Raw genomic sequence first — 21661 nt, forward strand, 5'->3', positions numbered from 1 at the left:
CTCCAGGGGATCTTCCTAACCCAGGGATAGAGCCTAGGTCTCCTGCATTGGCAGGTGAGCTCTTTACCACTGAGCCACCAGGGAAGCCCTTAGAGAAAGTGACCAGTCACTTTCCAGGGGGCCTGGCTGTCTGGGAAGGATGAGGTGGAGAATCCAGGCCTGGCCCCTGGCCCCTGTCAAGTGGCTACTGCTAGGATATGAAGAAATCATCAGAACTGAACCTTTCTGCCCCTTGAACAGCAGCTCCCCACTTCCTCCCCCCAACCCCAGCCCCTGGTAACCACCATTCTACTCTGTGTCTACAAGTCTGACTATTTTAGGTTCATTATATCAGTTGAATCAAGCAGCTCTGTGATTCTGTGACTGGCTTATATTTCACTCAGCAGAATGTCCTCCAATCCCATCTGCTGCTGCTGCTGCTAAGTTGCTTCAGTCGTGTCCGACTGTGTGACCCCATAGATGGCAGCCCACCAGGCTCCCCTGTCCCTGGGATTCTCCAAACAAGAACACTGGAGTGGGTTGCCATTTCCTTCTCTAATACATGAAAGTGAAAAGTGAAACAGAAGTCGTTCAGTCATGTCCGACTCTTAGCGACCCCATGAACTGCAGCCTACCAGGCTCCTCTGTCCATGGGATTTTCCAGGCAAGAGTACTGGAGTGGGGTGCCATTGCCTTCTCCTTCCAATTCCATCTACATTGTAAATGGCAGAATCTCCTTCTTTGTTAAGGCTAGACAGCATTATACTATATGTGTACATCACATTTTCTTTATCCATTCTTCCATCCACAGACATGTTCTAGAGATCTGCTGTATGCCATCACACTTAGAGTTAACAATACTGTGTTATGCAATTAAATTTTTTGTTGCAAGATTAAGTTGCATGTTTAGTGTTAGGGAGGAATGAAGGAAAGAGGGAGGGAGAAAGAAAGGAAAGGATGGAGGAATGGAGATAGGGAGGAAGGAAAAAAAAGAAAAAGGGAAGAGAGGGAGAGAGGGAAGTGGGGGAAGGAGGGAGGGAAGAAAAGAAAACAAGAAAGAAAGAAACCAGCAGAGTTTTTCATAGTTTCTTGAGGAATGAATGACCACAGAAGAAACTTCAAGAACCTAAAAACTGAAACCAGTCTCTGTCTAAAGCCATGGCTTCCAAAGGGGTAAACCAAGATCCTCTCACCATGACCCATGCTTTTCCAACCCTTCTAGGCTCTTTGTTTTGTGGGTTATCTTAGCCTGTCTGCTCCTTCTCCCCAGGATGTCATATCACTTGCAACTCAAGGAACAAATAATAATCAGCCATTTTCTCATCACACAAAATCTTTTTGAGAATCATCTTTCTGGGTTAATAACTGTTGCCCTTATGTTACATACACATGGACAAGATGATATATTTTACAAATGATCTGTAGCATGAGTATCACCAAAGGTCAGAGCTGCACTGTAGCAGACCCAGGCCATGGATCTGGAGGAAAAGAAAAAAAAAATCAAGGTGTGTGTATTGGAGGAGAGTAGCAGAAGGAGAAAAGATGAGTCTCGAGCCAGTGCTCTGAAGGCCTGTGTTGACCTCATTGCATGCTTCACTGATTTGGTACAAAGCTTATACTGTCTCATAATTAGTTCATTTCTTATAAGTCTACATCTTATTCCTCAAACTCCAAGTAAATTGTAAACTTCTCCAAGGCAAGGTTTTAAATATCCCTTAGCAACTAGGCCTGCTGTGAAGGCAAGACAAGGTCACAAAAAGAGAAAGGAATAAAGAAGCCGGTAATTGAAGGCAGGAAGGAGAGAGAAGGAGCAGAATGATACAGAAGGTATACCAAGGCATTCTTTAATCAAGGACGTCTCTCAAAGCCCCTTTAAGATCTGGTGTCTACCTTGCAGACAGCTTTCCAGCACCCACCCTTTACTTCTCCCCTAACACCCTGCTTCAGAATAAGCTGAAAGGCCCTTAATGAAGTTCCATGAGGTTCGAGTTCTGGGCGACCTGCCATGCTTTTGTTTAGCGGTGCAAAACCGGCCCCCGTCTTTGTGGAAAAGCTGTAAGACTCCTGGGAAGCTTGTTCCACCTCACTAAGAAAAGAAATAGAAAGTACTGATTTGGTATAAAATAAAAGGCTCTTACTTATTCATATGCATTTGTTGGTTTTCTTTCTCCTCCTGTATTTGTTATGTTGTTCCCTAAACTAATTGCCTAATTACAGAGAGTGAAAGCATTTAAAGGATTAAAGTGTGATCCCTCACATGTAATGTGGAGGTAGAAATGCTTATTAATGGCTCCACTGAAAAATGCTCCGACCCCTGTCCCAGCCGCTGAATCATTCATTAATCTGCTTCCTCTACCTGTGTATTTAACCAGCGTTAATCTCTCCAAGGTACCCATAAATACTGCTGGTCACTTATACTAAGTCCCGTAATTAATCACGTGAGTGGTCAGTGTTGACTCTCTTCTTTCCCTCAAGCCATTTGTGCAATTTCCTGAGGAAAGAACCTAACTAAAAAATATTTTTAGGAATGGCTGAAGGCACCTTGGAACCAATTATTCTTTCAAAATGGGCGTGATCAACATTTCAGACTTGAGAGGTCAAAATGGGGCTGTTTTCATTTCTACACATAGATGTGGCTGACATTTGTATTCTGCTCTGGACAGAGGAAGACATTAAGAAGTGGAGTAAGTGCCCTACATACAAATTTCCTTCTGAGAGCACATTTATAAGTCCAATTTGTTTTTAAGCCCAAAAAATTTAGCCTAGGTATCCAACTAACACAATCAGCTGTATAGTACTGTACTGTAATATGTTTATAATACTTTTCACACTTTTCCCTGAGCTTGAAATAAAGATACTGTACTACTAGACTTTATACAGTTGTTGCTATTTTAGTCATTACATCATGTCTGACTCTCCTGTGACCCTGTGGATTGTAGCCCAACAGGCTCCTCAATCTATGGGGTTTCCCAAGCAAGAGTACTAGAGTGAGTTGGCATTTCCTTTTACAGGGGATCTTCCCAACCAAGGGATCAAACCCATATCTCCTTCTTGGCAGGTGGATTCTTTACCACTGAGCCACCAGGGAAGCCCACTCTAGACAGTACTATATAGTAAAGTACACAAAAGCATGACGACTTGTAATCAATACATGCATATGACAATGTAGAGATGTGAACTAGTTCATGTGATTGGACATGCGAATGCATGTTCACATCTTTGAAAACTTCCAACTTGAAGGTTCATATGTAGGGGACTTAATGTAAATACAAGAAAGAACCAATTGCTCCAAAACACCACTTCCACAAATCAGAGAGCCATGGAATTCAGCACATCCTTCCTTCAGCACCAGTCCCCATGGTAGATGCATTCACCAAGGGAAACCAGGTTATACTGCAGGAACAAACAACTCTGATCATCTCATAGAGGTTTCCATCTCATTCACACCAATTCCAAGGCAGGTCTGAGTGGCAGCCTTGCGGCTGTTCAGCAGGGCAGCCTAATGCAATCGTGTGACCCCACTCTCTCAACATGAAGCCTCCTGCTTGACAGGGAAAGAGCTGCAGGCCAAAGAACTGCAAGTAGGCCTGTCACTGTCTCAGCCTGGGGTGACAGATGTCACTTCCAAGACTAATCACGCTGTCCTAGCCAAGTGAGAGGAGACTAAAGTCCACAACTCTTACGTGTTCGTAGCGAAGGGGGAGCAGGTAATGGTGATACTATTATGTCCATCAAACAAGTCCACCAGTCTTTACATCAACTACTTATTGGTTAAAGGCAATAATACCTTTCTCTGATACAGTATATACAGTCATATGCCTTACCTTTTTTGTTTCAGTTCTATCATTTTATATTTATCATATTCTAGTATCTTTTCTTCTATCATAGGACTCAGAAACCAAACTCTGAATGAGCAGGAATTTATCTGGGAAGTGCCTCAACTCTATCACACACATATTTCTATCATGTCAGTTCTTATGGCTTCTGGGTGGTGTAATTCAGAGATTGTAAGGATTTTCTAAGACGATGTATGTGTCATTTTCCTTAAGGTGTCTGTATTTTTTTTTTAGCAGATTCTCAGTTTTCCCTCCACTGGTCAATTGACTCCTCAATGGTTGAGACAGTCATAACAGCCTTTTGATCTTCCAAAATATTTATGGAATGTGTGTCATGACCAAGTGGACAAAGGAGATGATTGAGGAGGGAATTTTGGAAGAGACGTTGGGAGACAGCAAGGGTTCTGCTGGAGAAAATTGGAAGATGGGTTTCAGCAGTGGGAGGGATGGGATCTGGCCAACAGGTCCAGCAGGAGGGCAGTAAGGATGTGGAGAGGGGCAGGGAGGGAGCCCAGAAGCAGTACCGAGGTACAGAAAAAGAGTGAGATGATCTGGGAGACAACCAGTGGTGTGCTTTGCATTTTGCAGTTTCCTGGATGCCTGGCAGTACATCCAGACACATGAGCTGAAAATGCTGGATTAGCCTACACACCAAAGTTTTTTAAATGAGGCCCGTGATTCATTTAATGTATTGACTCTCATATTAATTTTTAAGAAATCATCCCCTGCAGGGACATAACTGAGCGACTTCCCTTTCACTTTTCACTTTCATGCATTGGAGAAGGAAATGGCAACCCACTCCGGTGTTCTTGCCTGGAGAATCCCAGGGACATGGGAGCCTGGTGGGCTGCCATCTATGGGGTTGCACGGAGTCGGACACGACTGAAGCGACTTAGCAGCATACTGTGTTTTAAAGCTCATGCTGCTCTTCACTGGGAAGATAAAAGGGTAAAAACTCTAACACAGAAACAATTAACAGTGTACATAGCCAATTAAATAACACATTTAAGGAAGAAATTATGTTGAAACAAAAGTCTTCCCCATAAAAATAGAAATCCAAAACTAATATGAATTTCAATGATTTGGGGAGGCTGAAATTATTTTCTTTTTCAGATTATAAAAACAAGGAATTGGTTTATTCTGAAATCCCAGGAAGTTCTTACAAAATGACAATATTTAAACATGCTTTAAAGGAGACATAGCATAAATGGACAGGTAAGCACATCTTTTCTCACTTGTGGTAATATTGCCCTGTCATTTACATGTCTAGGGGAGGAAGAAAAAAAATCACTCTGCTTAAAATGCAAAACCTGGATTTGAAACATCCTTCCCACTCTGTCAACTAACATCACACCTGTCTTTCAGAAGCTGGTTTAGAAACCCACAGCCCCACAGACTTTTAACTTGAACCCACTGATTATGTTCTTTCATAACATTTCCAAGGATGTGTAATGTGCCTCCAGATGCATTTTCAGGCCTCCAGATGAGAAACACATTAGAGTACTGATTCACTTACATGACTGTTACCCATGGTAGACATCTAATCCCTCAAAAGGTCTGAATGCCTTGTCATTTTATCTTTGGTTTTATACTCGGTGTTGGCCATAGAGCAAAGACCTTAACAATGTCTGAGAGAGAGAGAGAATGTGACTGAGGCTCAGACAGAAACAAATTTTCCATACTGATGTAAGGATCAGAGATAGAGTTGGAACTCAACATCTGACCACCAAGCTGCTTATGAAGGCTGCTCTCCATCTGTGAGCTCTTTCATCTCTTGGGGCCTGATTGCAAAATGAGGGGTGCCATTCTTGGCTTGTTTCAGTCAGCTGGGGACAATGGCACCAGTAAAAGCACTCACTAAATGCTTACATTTGCTAGGCACTTTATGTCGTGTGCATGTACTAACATTTTAGCATTTGAAAACTGTGCATAAATGGGGACACAGAAAGGTACGTAAAATAGCGTGTTTAATGACTAATCAGGAAGTTATCTGCCACATAAATGCCATCCAAGCTAAAATAATAAGAACAGTATTAAACCAGAACCCAGACAGAAGTATGGCCTTCCCTCCCTCCTACCCAGTAGAAACCACTGTGCTCTCCTTAGGATAATAATGGCCTTGCTTTTCTTTCGGTTTTGCCTCCTAGTACCATGCATTATCTTACCTGATTATCAAAGTTCCCTAACTGGTAGGTGTGCCATGACCATTGCTCTCAGGGAGGGGACACTGGAGAACAGAGTTCAGTGCCTGGCCCTGCCCACACAGGTGGAAGATACAGAGCTGCTTTCCAGGGGCAGGCACTGGACCCAGGAGCTTTAGTGAGCATTGTAGCATTTTGGACTTGACTCCAATCTTTACCCAGAGATTCTGATTCACTACTGCTAACATGGTCATTGGAGAAGGCAATGGCACCCCACTCCAGTACTTTTGCCTGGAAAATCCCATGGACAGAGGAGCCTGGTGGGCTGCAGTCCATGGGGTCGCTAGTCAGACACGACTGAGTGACTTCACTTTCACTTTTCACTTTCATGCATTGGAGAAGGAAATGGCAACCCACTCCAGTGTTCTTGCCTGGAGAATCCCAGGGACGGGGAAGCCTGATGGGCTGCCGTCTCTGGGGTCACACAGAGTCAGACACGGCTGAAGTGACTTAGCAGCAGCAGCAACATGGTCATGTTCAAGATTTCAGACCTGGTATCATCTCTCTGAGAGCATGGCAGGACTTAACGCACAACAGGCCTGTGTTCCAATCAAGCCCATTTGTCTCAGCTGGGTTGGCGATGGTGGGAGGGAAATGGGAAAACATCAGTGGCCAGGCCAGCCTGTGCCCTCAGCCCTGGTAGCCCAGGGAAGCACTAGCTCCAAGCACAATTACACAGGAGGATCCCTGACTCTGTCTTATATGTACATAAACTCATCATTTAAAAACCTTGTGGAATTAAGAGGTTGGATAGAATCCAGAAGTCATCCTGTCTAACCCCTTAAAATCTGAAGGAGCAAGAAACTCAGACCCAGAGAGGAAGTGACTTGTTCAAGGTCACACACTGTGATAAGAAACGGGCAGGTAATAATGGTGGGTAAGTGTTGCTCCTTTAATTGTGTACAGCTTCCAACAGAGGTGACATCTGAATATTTACTTTCCATGCTGGGCTGGCCAACCACATAAGTTCATACTCCATTTTGATGATGTTCTGGGAAGTAAGCCAGCAAACTCAGGGATTTAGATAAAACTAACAATAATAGTTTCTCTTTTTTCTCTAAGCCCAACACTGAAACCAGAGTCCAGTGATCCAGGCAAGGGGAGTTGGTCATTGTTCTCACAGACATATGAATGACCAGAGACCATGAACAGAACACATGTAGTCACTAAAAAGGGTCTTTCTATAGTACTCTACGGTTGGTAAATGCTTGCACTTAAGTTCTCACATGTGATTCTCATAAGAATCCCTGGGAAAGGGTAAAGTTGGTCATATTGTTGCTATTTTAATGGAAGAAACTGAGCATTTATCTGAGATCATAAAACTAATGGAGCCAAGGTGACCAACTCCTATTCCATCATGACACTTGGTGACAGGAGAGAAAAAGAGAGCCTGAGAGGTAGAAACAAGGCTTTGTCCTTCACTCCATGGTAACGTGACATTAAAAATACTACAAACAGGATTATTTTTATTAACTCTGTATCTCAAGCATCTCTCAGCTCTACATTCCCCCAACATTGTAGAACCTCAGACAGATAATTTGATTTCAGCACAATGTTACCTATAAAGAATTTTTAGAATCATCAAGGTAGTAAGATATGCCATTGTTCTAAAATTATTCATTCCGTCCTTATTTTCTAGTATAGTGTCTCTATATATTTGAGTCGGCATGTTAGAGCGTCCAAGTAATTCTACAAGTCACCTGACCCATTTTTCTAATTTTGTGGGTAAAGAAACAGACCGAGACTAAGCAAGTGACCTTCCTCAGTTGACTTAACACATCTATGGGAGAACCAGGACACACCAGTATCTCCTGAGCTCCAGTGCCATGTTCCTTCCACCCAACTATCTGTCCAAATGCCCTGTCTTCCACTGGAGGACTGCCCCCACCCTTACACACTCTTAAGCCATTCATACAAAGCATTTCGTCAGGTCCTATTAGTACTTATGAACGTGTCAAGTTTTCAGTACTCATAGTCAGTCGCTCGTTCTGAGTGTGCTCAGTACGCTTGTACTCAGTCGCTTCAGTCGTGTCTGACTCTTTGCGACCCCATGCTCCATAGCCCACCAGGGTCCTCTGTCCATAGGATTTCCCAGGCAAGAATACTGGAGTGGGATTTCCTCTTCTGGGAGATCTTCCTGACCCAAGGATTGAACCAGATTCTCCAGCAGCTCATTATCTCCCTTCACTAACATTGTAGCAACAACTCCTTCACTGACATTATGCCTGATCCCTCCCCTCTCAGAGCCTGAGGTCCTCCCCTATAGAATTCAAATAATCAATCCCTATGCTTCCCACCTAATTCACACGATAAACAAGTACCATAAGAACACATGTGTTCATTCAAAGCCACTCAGTGATTTCACAGCCAAAAAAGGACTCAAATCTCCCAATCCCCACTCCAGAACCAGGTCCCTCTCGTTATTACAACAGAGCTGAAAAAGGAAAGAAAACTAACTCTTCTTGCTAGTCATTCTCCTTGCATTCCAGAAGGAAACTTGAGCACAAAGAAAAAGGAAAGAAAAAAATATTACAAAGCCTGATAAGCACAAACTTTCCATAATCAGAGAGAGAATTCAGTTTGAACATGCAACTTGTATTTAAAAACAAGAAAAGAGAAATAAAACAGAAAGCACTATGGTTTGAATTTTCTACTGAAACAAGTCCTAAGAACCTTGAGTGATTCTGCTAGTATTTTGACCTGGAAGAAGACAACTTGAGGATTTTATAAATAACCACTCTCATCCAGATGGAATTTCTCCTTGCTTTTCAGTCATTTATTATTAGTAGTAGTAGTAATTATTTGTTGTTGTTCAGTCACTAAGTCATGTCCAACTCTTTGCAACCCCATGGAATGCATACCAGGCTTCCCTGTCCTTCACTATCTCCTAGAGTTTGCTCAAACTCTATTGTCCATTGAGTCAGTGATGCCATCCAACCATCTCATCCTCTGTCACCCTTTCTCTTCCTCCTCCTCACTTGTGATATATATATAATCACTTTTAAGATAATAAATTTGAAAAATCAGTCACATGAAGACATGAGGTCTTCATGACAAAATAGCAGGACCAGAGGAGACTGTATGTGTTTCATTTTAGTTAAAGCATCTCATTTTAATGAGGGTCCCCAAGGGCAGGAGGCAATGTATACATATATGAAATTGGTGGCATTCCACCAGAATAGAGATGTTAAGAAAAAATGAAATAAAAGATTGTGTTATACACAAGTGGGAAAAGCAGGGACCAAGCTCATCGGCAGCACAACACTTAACAACACCTTGACGGAGGTCAGAATCCCTCTGTCCCTTAAACAACAACAACAAAAATAATAACACATGTGCATGCTTACTTCTACCAAAAGATTTAATAGTCAGGAGCAGATAAATATCATTCCTTCAATCTCTCTTCATAAAAGCAAAGGATAATCCAGTGAAACATTCTGACCAATTAATACTGTTCATTTGCTGACCTGAAGAAACAGTGAAAGTCACTCAGTTGTGTTCGACTCTTTGCAACCCCATGGACTATACAGTCCGTGGAATTTTCCAGGCCAGAATACTGGAGTAGGTACCTTTCCCTTCTCCAGGGGATCGTTCCAACCCAAGAATCAAACCCAGGTTCTTGCATTGCAGGCAGATTCTTTACCAGCTGAGCCACAAGGGAAACCCAAAGGAAGAAACAGATTCAGATATAAAAGATAAGGCACTCACTGAAAGGAAGTATGTGTTAAAAAAAAAAAGTGGGGAAAACAAGAGTGGGATGGGGCTGTTAGCATTTGGTTATTACTTTATCTCTCATCTGAGAAAGCCTTTTTTCCTTGCCATCTATGTTCAATTTCATTCAAAAGATACTTACCAAAAAAAAGAAGAAAAGCACAGTGTTAGATAAAAAGGGATCCCTGATTTTATTTTTATACCACAAGAGGACATCAGGTTATTAGTGGTCATATTAGTCAGATACCATGATTCGCTGTGTTAACAAATTACTGCCCAGATCTTATTAGTTTAGCACAAGAAAGCTATTGTGCTGTTTTTGGTCATTTATATGAAATGTAATTTTATAGCCAGGGCTTCCCTGGTGACTGAAAGGTAAAGAATCTGCCTGCCAATGCAGAAGACATGGGTTCAATCCCTGGGTTGGGAAGATACTCTGGAGAAGGAAATGGCAACCCACTCCAGTATTCTTGCCTGGGAAATCCCATGGACAGAGGAACCTGGCAGGCTACAGTCCATGGAGCTGCAAAGAATCAGACATGACTTTGTGACTAAACAACAACAATTTAAGCCAATCCTCTCCCCTTGACAACTGTCATCCCTGGTCACTTCCATTTTCATGTCACCATTTTAGAGTTCCGCCTTCAAACTCAGACAAGACAGGCAAAATCCAGAGAGCTCCCAGCACTCTTAGTTCTTTTAGCTGCCTCAGACTACAGGGCACACAGCACATCTACTCACATTTCCACCAGTGAGGACTTGGGCTCAAAGGGTGGAATTTTAAGTACAAGGAAGCTGGAGACAAAAGATGTCCCTGCATATCCAGGAGGAGAGATGGCAGTGAGAACACAGCATTGCATCTGCCTCAGAAAACCAATGAGATGGATGGGAAAAGCAGATGGAACAGACAGCAGTGTCCTTCTGAGTGGCTGGGGAAAATTCTCCTAGAGAGGTAAGATTAGAGTCACCCTCAAGAATGAATTAAGGGAGAATACAGAGCACATGCCAAGAGAAGGAACACTGTGATCAAGGCTCCAAGGGCAGACACCACTGAGCGACTGAACAATAACAAAGCAAACAAGCCCTCCTGAACAACAGGAAGTGAATAATGGAAAACAGGTAAACAGAAACAGCTAGGGGAGGGTCATGTTTTAGAGAGTTAGGAGTTATTGGTAAAGCAGTAGACATCTTTTTTCACTGAGCAGCCTTGTGGTCTATGAAGCCAGACTCTCCAGGTAACCCAGTGTAACCCAGAAGTCCAATCTAGAAAGTGGAAGTCTTCCAGTTCATCTCATATCCCAATTATCCAAATGGCCACTAATCCCTATGAAGTCTGCTTCCTGTGGATATCTCAAAGCCCCCACTTTGTGGTTTTTGTTTAGTCGCCAAGTCGTGTCCAACTCTTTGTGACCCTGTGAATTTCAGGATTCCAGGCTTTCCTGTTGCTCAGTATTTCCCAGAGTTCGCTCAAACGCATGTCCATTGCACCTGTGATGCTATCCAACCATCTCATCCTCTACCTTATCTCAGGCCCTCCTGTTGCCGTGGACTGAATGTCTGTGTCTCCCCAAGATTCATATGTGGAAGCTCAAATCCCCATTGTGATGGTATCTGGAGTTGGAGCCTGGGGGAGGTAAAGCTTTCGTGGTCGCATTAGTGCCCTTAAGAAGAAGAGATAGGAAAGCTCCCTTCCTCTCACTACTTTCACTCTCTGTCACTCCCTCCAACATGTGACTACACGGCAAGAAGATGATGTCTGCGAGCCAGAAAGAGGTTCTCACCAGTACATGGCATTTCTGATCATCCCTGATCTTGAACTTTCAGCTTCCTGAACCATGAGACATGCATGCAGGTGGTTGAAGCCAGCCTATGGTGTTAGTTCTAGCAGCTGGAGCTATCTCTTGCCACATCCCCATCCATCCTCTCCCCAACTCTGGCTTCTCTCCCCTTCAGTATAGATCTGACACTATGGGCCAGAATGACCTTCCGAAAAACCATTTCTAAAATGGTATAGCATAAGGGTCCCTTCCTGACACAGCCACATCTAGTTCACATTCTAACAAACTACTTGGAGGCTTTCTGGAAACAACACATATTTTCACAACTCTCGAGCATTTACACATGCTGCTCCTTTTCTCAGAAAGGCCTCCACTCTTTCCTGCTTAGAAAAAAAAAAATCATATTCCTCCTGCAAAGCCTTTCTGTAAGATTGCCTCCTCCCAATCTCTTAGTTAATAATTCCCTCTGTGCTTTTACATGCTTTTAAAACACTTTATTACTTCCATTTATTTGTATTGGATCATATCCAGCCAACTCTCCATATACAACAGCTTCACTGAGAAGAAGGAATGTATCCTCTTTACTTTTGAATCCTCAAGCCCAAGCCCTATGCCTGGTTCAGAGTAGTACATGCTCAATACTTCCTTTTTCAATCAAATGTGAAGTTAACATAATGGACAGTATCTAAGGCATGTGAAAGTGAAAAAGTGTTAGTCGCTCAGACATGTCTGACTCTTTGTGACCCTATGGATTGTAGCCTGTCAGGACTGTAGCCTGTCAGCCTCTCAGAACAGGAAGCATGTCCATGGAATTTTCCAGGCAAGAATACTGGAGTGGGTTGACATACCCTTCTCCAGGAGATCTTGCTGACCCAGGGGTTGAACCTGGATCTCTTGTATGGTAGGCAGATCCTTTACCATCTGAGCTACAAGGGAAGCCCAATGAAGGTATAATCTGGGTCTAATATTCAGACTTAATACTATGAGCACTAGTATAATAATAATTAAGAGGATTGTTGTTTAATCGCTAAGTTGTATCCAACTCTTTGTGACTCCATGGACTGCAGCATGCCAGGCTTCTCTGTCCTTCACTGTCTCCCTGAGTTTGCTCAAACTCATGTCCATTGAATCAGTGATGCCATCCAACCATCTCATACTCTGTCATCTCCTTCTCCTCTTGCCTTCAACCTTTCACAGCATCAGGATCTTTTCCAATGAGTCAGCTCTTTGCATCAGGTGGCTGAAGTACTGGAACTTCAGCTTTAGCATCAGCCCTTCCAATGAATATTCAGGACTGATTTCCTTTAGGATTGACTGGTTTTATTTCCTTGCTGTCCAAGGGACTCTCAAGAGTACCTTTTCCAACACCACAGTTCAAAAGCATCAATTCTTCAGTACTCAGCCTTCTTTATGGTCCAACTCTCACATCCGTACATGACTATTGGAAAAACCATAGCTCTGATTATCTGGACCTATGTCAGCAAAGTGATGTGTCTGCTTTTTAATACACTGTCTAGGTTTGTCATAGCTATTCTATCAAGGAGCAAGCTTCTTTTAATTTTGTGGCTGCAGTCACGGTCTGCATTGATTTCAGAGACCAAGAAAATGAAATCTGACACTGTTTCCACATTTTCTCCATCTATTTGCCATCAGGTGATATGACTGGATGCCATGATCTTTGTTTTTGAATGTTGAGTTTTAAGCCAGCTTTTTCACTCTACTCTTTCACCTTCATCAAGAGGCTCTTTAGTTCCTCTTCACTTTCTGCCACTAAAGTGGTATCATCTGTATAGCTGAGGTTGTTGATACTTCTCCCAGCAATCTTGATTCCAGCTTCTGCTTCATCCAGCCCTGCATTTCACATGTTGTACTCTGCATGTAAGTTAAATAAGCAGAGTGATAACATACAGCCTTGAAGTACTGCTTTCCCAATTTGGAACCAGTCTGTTGTTCCATGTCCAATTCTAACTGTTGCTCCTTGTCCTGCATACAGGTTTCTCAGGGGGCAGGTAAGATGGTCTGGTATTCCCACCTCATTAAGAATCTTCCATAGTTTGTTGTGAATCACACAGTAAAAGGCTTTAGCATAGTCAATAAAGCAGAAGTAGATTTTTTTTTAACATTCTGTATTATTAAGAGGATAATACATAATATTATAAAGGAGGAATATAGAGAAGAAAAAATGCTATGGACCCAGTAGGGCAGAATTCTTTAATAGTTAATAAATTCTGTCTGGGCCATACAGAATTGTGGTCTAGGCGCTTATAATGTATAATCTCACTTGTGTGAGTGCTTGCGTGCTTAGTCGCTCAGTTGTGTCTGACTCTTATGACCCCATAGACTGGAGCCCACCAGGCTCCTCTCTTCATGGGCTTCTCCAGGCAAGAATACTGGAGCGGGTTGCCATTCCCTTCTCCAGCGGATCTTCCTCAGCCAGGGATTGAACCCAGGTCTCCTGCATTGCAGTCAGACTCTTTACCAACTGAGCTACAAGGGAAGCCCATTATCTCACTTAATACTCACCAAAACCCCTTAAGGAAAAATACTGTATTATTATTATTCCTATTTCAAAGATGAATAGACTGAGGTACATAGGGATTAAGCATATCAGCCAAGGCCAAACAACTAATAATAATGGCGCCAGAGTCTGAACCCAGCTATTCTAAAAGAGAACTGATCTATGAAAACTGCCCTACAATACGAGGACAAGCTCAGACGTTAGGATCAAAGGCAAAGACACAGAGAGCAATTAGGGCAACATTAGAGCCAGAGGGATGGTGGAGTGGGAACAGAAGAACACATACACATGAAGCTCCCTGCCCTTGGAGTTTAGAAATATGCTGAATACGTTTTAGCAGCAGTGGTATGTTAAGTATATGTTTTTAAATAAGAAACCACACTTTATGAACTATGTGCTATGTCTGTAATCAGATCCAAACTTTTGACAACTGGAAAATAAATAAATATCTCATTAAATAAATAAATATCTCATTACAATCAATATAATTACTGAGCAAGGAAAAGAAAATGAATCAGCATTGGCAGTTAAAACAATGCACCATGACACCCAAAGGAAAAGCCCTAAAGAACAGGGGAGAGGTAAATCTAAGTGGCTACTTCACTCTTTTTTTTAATTAGTTTTTATTGGAGGACAGTTACTTTACAATGTTGTGTTAGTTTCTACTGTACAGCAAAATGAATCACCCTCATGACTGTTTTAAAATAAACACTTTCCCCTCCACTGAATTCTGAAGTGTCTCTATCGTTTAGCAATGCATTTGTCACAGGTTTGGGCTTCCCTGGTGGCTCAGCTGATAAAGAATCTACCTGCAATGCGGGAGCCCTGAGTTCAACCCCTGGGTTGGGAAGATCCCCTGGAGAAGGGAAAGGCTACCCATTTCAGTCTTCTGGCCTAGAGAATTCCAGGGACTGTATAGTCCATGGGGTCGCAAAGAGTCGGATACGACTGAACGACTTTCACTTCACTTCACTATCACAAGTTTACCAGAGCTGCCTATCCCTGTGGTATAGGTTGTAAGGGAATTTAAATGGAACGGGAAGGATGGGTAGAGGGAATAGAGGGGGATGGTGGGGGCAGGGGAAAGGGGAAGGGGAGAGAGAGAGAGGGAGAGAAAATTCCTCTGATTCCCATAAGCTATCACTATCCATTCAATTCTATTCATACCTATGCATTAAACCTCCACCCTGCAGCTCCGAAAGCACTCAGGGCTGGGGATACTGGTAGCAACAGTGTAGATACAGTCACTCGTCTTAAAGAGCTCATGCATATAAATAAATAAATAGGCAGTGTCAATATAACTGGGAGGGATCAGAGTGCAATGTGAATGGAATCTAAGACAGATGTGGTAAGGCAGAGAGGGCCACCAGGAGGAAGTAGAACCTAAAAAACTTTCTTGCCAGGGGGCGATTGGAAGAAAGAATCTTAGCAAAGGGATCAGAAGCAGTAACACAAGAAAGAGCAATGAAGCAGAGGATAAGGCAAAAACAAACAACTGAGTTGAACTGGGACGGCTGAAGCAAGATGCAAGAGAAAAAGAAACTGCTAGCTACTCAGTTGTGTCCAACTCTTTGCAACCCCAGAGACTGTAGCTCGGCAGGCTCCCCTGACCATGGAATTCTCCAGGCAAGAATACTGGACTGAGTACTTATTCCCTTCTCTAGAGAATCTTCCTAACCCAGGGATCTAACCTAAGTCTCCGGCGTTGCAGGCAGATTCTTTACCATCTGAGTCACCAGGAAAGCCCTGCAAGATGCAAGAAGGTGACTAACAAAAGAGGAGGTGGAGAAGCAAGCAAGGGCAGGATCTTGGAGCTGCCACATGGACTTGGGATGTTTTCTTAAGGTTGATGGAATTACTGAGGATGGGAAGGAGAGTTAGGCAGGGGAGGCACCCCACCCCACCACCAAATTTTAGAAATCACTCTGACCTACTGTATAGCACAATGAACTCTATTCAATATTTTGTAATAAGCTAAATGGGAAACAAATTTGAAAAAGAATAGACAGATGTATATTTATAACTGAATCACATTGCTGTATACCTGAAATTAATACAACATTGTTTACCAACTATACTTCAATATAAAATGAAAATGAAAAAAAAAGAAATCACTCTGGTTACAATGTGGGAGATGACTGTGGAGCAATCCTGGGGTCAGAAAAAACAACTCAGGCTGTGGCAGTGATTTAGATGGGAGTTCCTAGTGGCTGGGACCAAGGAGGTGGCAGCCCAAAATGGACTAAAGAGGAGGGATAAGAAAAACAGTCACACAGGAGAAACAGCAGGAGGTGGCATGGTCCTAATGTAACCTGAGGATGAGGGAAAGTGGTAGATGATGCCCAGGCATCAGCTCAAAACACTAGGAGGGCAACAGTGCCCATCCACAAAAGGAAAACCCTAAGGGCAAGCATGTCTCAGTGCTCAGCCAGGGACATCCTGCCCTTTAGGTCTCTGTGGGACACCCTCGGGTCATGTCTTCGAGACAGTTCAGGAGAGAGATAGAATCTGGAGATTTCCACTAGGGAGTCATGACATGGAAAGATGATGAAAGTCAACAGCAGCGGACAAGATCTCATGATGAGAACAAACTGGGAAGAGAACTCTCAAGAAAAGCAACTCTCAAGAAAAGACAAGTTGAAGGAAACAAGCCCACAAAACATAGGAAGAGGAACAGCCAGAGAAGCTGAAGGGAAACAAGGAGAGTGTACACAGTGAAAAGTGAAAGAAGAACTTATGTCAAGAAGGAGGAAGTTGTCAGCTGTGTCACCTGCTTCTGGGAAGCCAAATAAAGTAAGAAGCCAAAAGAATCCATCAGGTAATGGATCACTGGTGTTTCTGGTGAGAGCTGTATATTGGCAATACGGGAACAGAAGAGAGCCTGTGGTGGGGTAGGGTAAATGTGTACTGACCATTCTTTCAAGACAGGAGGACTTATCAAGGGAGATGTTTAGTTAGGGGTGTTTCTAAGATGGGAGAGACTTAAAAGTGTTTCCATGCAAGTGGGAAGGAGCTAGTATGATAACTAAGATCATAAACGAAGGTGAAGAGAAGAGGTGATTGAAAGACTGAGGTACAAGGGAGTGGCATTCAGAGCCAGGACAATGAATCGATCTTTGAGAAAAATGGGATCAGAAAAGGAACGGCCATAGGAGGGAAACTCAGAAGCAATGCGAAAGGCAAAGCCAGGATTTTCGTCATCAATCAATCAGCAGGCAAACAAGGAATGTACCTGGGAGCAGAGTTTCCTTGTCATTCATGTTTCTGCTCTAACCACAGCCTCTTAGCACAGCGGGCTAGAGCACAGGGCTCGAGTCAACAGAAAACTAAGAGAAATCCACAGCTCTACCCCAGGACTACAATATAACTTTTAAAAAGCCAATCGACTTCACTCACTTTTGAATGAAAACATACACATTTACTAGTTTAATATGATCAGTCTAAAATGAAGCTCGCTTCTATTAAAGATGGACCACAGGATGTTGAGAGAACCTAATTCCAAGTATTTGTTAAGTGCCTACCTTCAAGGGCTGTCTCAGGAGAATAATAATTTCTTGCATTTGAGTAGAGCTTATCACTCTGCCACATCTAGAATGTGAAGGGAAACTGTTTAAATGTACAGATCCCTAGAGCCCATAGCGAGATTAAGTTTCACTACATCTGGGTCAGAGCCTGGGAATCTGTATTTGCATCAAAGTCCTGGATGATGCCAGAGGACCATTTGGAAACCCAGTGCTACACATCAAGGGGAAACCGTCTTGCACATCATCTAATTGAGAACATACTCCACGTGTCAGAGTACTCAGGTTCTTGAAAACTGAAACAAACAGTGTCAGCTCAGTAAGTGAAACAGTGATCATGGTTCATGCAGGCAGTGAGTCAGATAAGATGCACCTATCAAGTATCCACTATGCACTAAACTTCATGCTAAGCAAAGGGACTACAGATTCGAACTAGATTTGGGGCTCTTCCCCACATAATTCTTAGTCTCCTTAAGGAAGAAAGAGAAGAAAATCAACCAATGATATAAATTTGATTTCATAAGCATTTCAATACATGTGACACATCTCATGACCAATAGGTACAAGGTACCACGGAAGCATAAAAGACAGTCTCCTTTAGAATGGTGAGGGGACAGACATGTGGGAGAGGCTTGAAAGGATTATAAATTTTGAGTCGAAGCTAGCTGAGGAAGCCGGGGAAAGACATTCTGGACAGGAGGCAGCAGTAGTAATAGTGACCCAGGGCTACCCAGAGCTCCACCATCACTACCATGTAGAAATGGACCCGTGCAAAAGGCATGCACTCTCCTAAAATCTATAGAGAACACATTGGAGAGATTCATACTGGGTTGAGACATCTTTGTATAATCCATGTCCAGCAAAATGCTAAACCCACAAGTGCTAAAGTTTTACCCAGGGGATATTCATTGATTCTTTACTGGTAAAATGATAAGAAGCCATGAAAGATACTTTAAGCTCCTCCTGGTGGCTCATATGGCAAAGGATCTGCCTGTAGTGCAGGAGTCCTGGGTTCAGTCCCTGGGTCAGGAAGATCCCCTAGAGAAGGGAATGACAACCTACTCCAGTATTCTTGCCTGGAGAATCCCATGGACAGAGGAGCCTGACAGGGTACAGTGCACAGACTCACAAAGAGTCAGACATGACTGAGCAATGAACACTTTCTTCCAAAGATACCTTAATAAGAACATCCAGTGGTAAGAAGAAACTCAGAAAATGTGCAAAGCAAAGTTGGAAGAGTTCACTTAAGAAGAAATGGAAAGTCAGAATGTCAGTGCATGAAAAGAGATTAAGGGGGAGCAGGTTACTAGGAATCCCTTTAGTCTTAGTTGCCATTTTTGTGGTCCAAAAAAAAGTAGAAGGCAGGGAAGATATTTAGAAAGATGCATAAGTTACTTACAAGGAGGTGAATGAAAATTTAGAGAAAAAAGTAGGAGGGAGACATGGGGTAGTACCTAGAGGAGACACATCCATTGTGGATTTCTTTGAGTTCTAGGTGGGTGAAGATGCTGTGATCCTTCAGAAATTCCATTATTGGAAAGCCCACCTCAACAGTGAGGACAGACACTAAGAGAGAAGGGGTGGGGGATGGGATATTTGGTGTTCTAAAATAAAGGAGAGACTACAGATCAGGACAGGCTACTTGCTGTTACAAATAGCCACAATGTTTTCTGATGGCTTAACCCATGAAGATTAGTTTCTCCCTCACATCACAACCCAATGCAGACAGTCACTGGGGAACTTGGACCCCGGCCATCTAGCGGTACCTCCATCTTTTAGAGCCCTAACAATGTTTTGTTAATTATCCTTTTGAATGATGGAAAAGTAAGCAAAGAAGAGCAGTCTGCTTACAATGTAGTCTGAAACAGTGAAGAATAGGACAGGAGGACAGAACACAGCATCCCATACAAATATATTGTAAATGTTTGTGCACAGGACTTTATCTTGGGATGGACAGAGGACAAAAAAAGTTATTCAGTGTCAAGATCTGCTGCTGCTGCTGCTGCTGATCTGAGCTACTTCCAATGATTTCCTCTCAGACACCAGTAATGAACTCTTCAGATACTTCTCCCAGAGATCCCTGAAGTCCAGTTTATAACCAGGCCAATAACTCACTTTTGATTTCTGAAGCCACTTGTTCAATTCTCTTGACTACAGGGCCCAAATCAGTTGCTTATTATTTATAGCAAGTCTAAAAAATGTCATCACAAGCTGTGGTCAGCTCCAAGGATGGCAGCTGGTATTCTCATAACTCCTACATGGGCAATGGCCAAGTTTTTCAAAAGATTCATACACATCAAATGTATACAGATGGTCATTTTAAAACCATTTTTTTCAGCAATACTTAGTAAGCATCTAATTTGATAAATCACTGTACTTGGAGGCTGTGGGATATACACAAATTTTCAGAAATCACACATGAGCAGGAGACTCTGCAATCTGAAAAATATTTAAGCAGAATCATCTACTGAAAAAATATTTGTAATATGTATTAGTCCTCATGTAACCTGGGGCCAATCAGCTAACTTCTCTGGAATACCAGTTTTCTTACCTTATGCAACAAGATTTTATTCATTCAATAAACAGTAGAACAAGGTTAAAAACCGGTGTGAAATCCTATAGACCCTGGATCGATTGTTGATGTGGGTATTTGGGCCTCAGTTTCTCATTCGTTGCCAAGGGAATATTAGTGAATCCTTAGATGCAGGAAGATTAAGTCATTTACTTAAACCTCAAAACATAGTGCCTAGTAACTTGTAAGTGGTCAATACTTGTTGACTGTTTTCATTTTCCTTACTGCTGATGAAAACCATTCTATACCGGTACTTAAAAAAGGCCCACAATACAAAGAAGCGTGAAACCCAAGTCAGTCCTCAAGTCATTCACTTTGTAAACAGGAAGAAAGTCAACAGAGGTTTGTAATGAAACAGGGGTAAGCTCTCTTAAGAGTTTGTGCCAGCTGCCAAGGAGGCACAAAGAGGAAGCACCCAATTCTCCCTGTGGAAAGAGGTTGGGATCCACCGAGAAGCTGCAAGAGACCAGCCTTGAAAGTAGAACTAGATGTCTAAGAACGCTTTAAGTCTTAACATCATAAGCTTTTCAAACTGTTGTTCTAAAATTTCACAGGTATGAAAGTAATCCTTTAGCATCCAATATCCAGAGCACATTCATTAACCTTCCATCCAGAAATGCAATCATTAATTACAGATGGACACCCTTCTCCCACGAAAAATCCCTTAGCAATGGCACTTCTAGGGGCTGTAAAGGAGAAGGTGATGGCACTCCACTCCAGTACTCTTGCCTGGAGAATCCCAAGGACGGAGGAGCCTTGTAGGCTACAGTCCATGAGGTCGCAAAGAGTCGGACACGACTGAGCGACTTCACTTTCACTTTTCACTTTCATGCATTGGAAGAGGAAATGGCAACCCACTCCAATGTTCTTGCCTGGAGAATCCCAGGGACGGAGGAGCCTGATGGGCTGCCGTCTATGGGGTCGCACAGAGTCGGACACGACTGAAGCGACTTAGCAGCAGTAGCAGCAGCAGGGGCTGTAAAAAAAAAAAAAAAAAAAGATTGGGTCCCACTGTTGGCATCCTGATGCGCCCCTTTCATAGACAGACCATTGGAGGCCAAACTCAGGCCCAGTCAGGGAGGAGGCTCGTCGGGGTCAGACTTTTTATTCGCATTTGACACCGCGCTCCATTTAAATCAGGCGGAAGTGCTAGGTCAGCAGTTTCAAGCGGGTCAAAGGAGAGGAGCCAAACCTCGCAGGCGCAATTTCAAAGGCATCGGCGCCCAGCAGGAAAAACGTCTGCGCCTGTGCGCCAGACTAGTCCAGGAGGCTTCAGGAACCCAGGGTCAGGGGTCCCCGACAGGGCCCCAGGTGCCCGCCTCTAACAATGGCGTTCCTCGCCCTGGGGCCGCGCCAAGTGCTCGGGGTGCAGTGGGGATTTTTCACCCCCAGATTAAGCTTCACTGCTTGGATCTGTTCTTCCGGGCAGAGTACCATTCCGGGAGGATGGTGCGCTCGGTTACGATCCGCAGCAGCAGCTGCTGGGCGCGGAGGGAAGCGGGCCGCCCAGGTAAGCCGGCGGCCCTTCGCGCGCTCCCGGCAGGC

The sequence above is a fragment of the Bison bison genome, unplaced genomic scaffold (genome assembly GCF_000754665.1).
Source record: "Bison bison bison isolate TAMUID 2011002044 unplaced genomic scaffold, Bison_UMD1.0 scf7180017864307, whole genome shotgun sequence".
Lineage (NCBI taxonomy): Eukaryota > Metazoa > Chordata > Mammalia > Artiodactyla > Bovidae > Bison > Bison bison.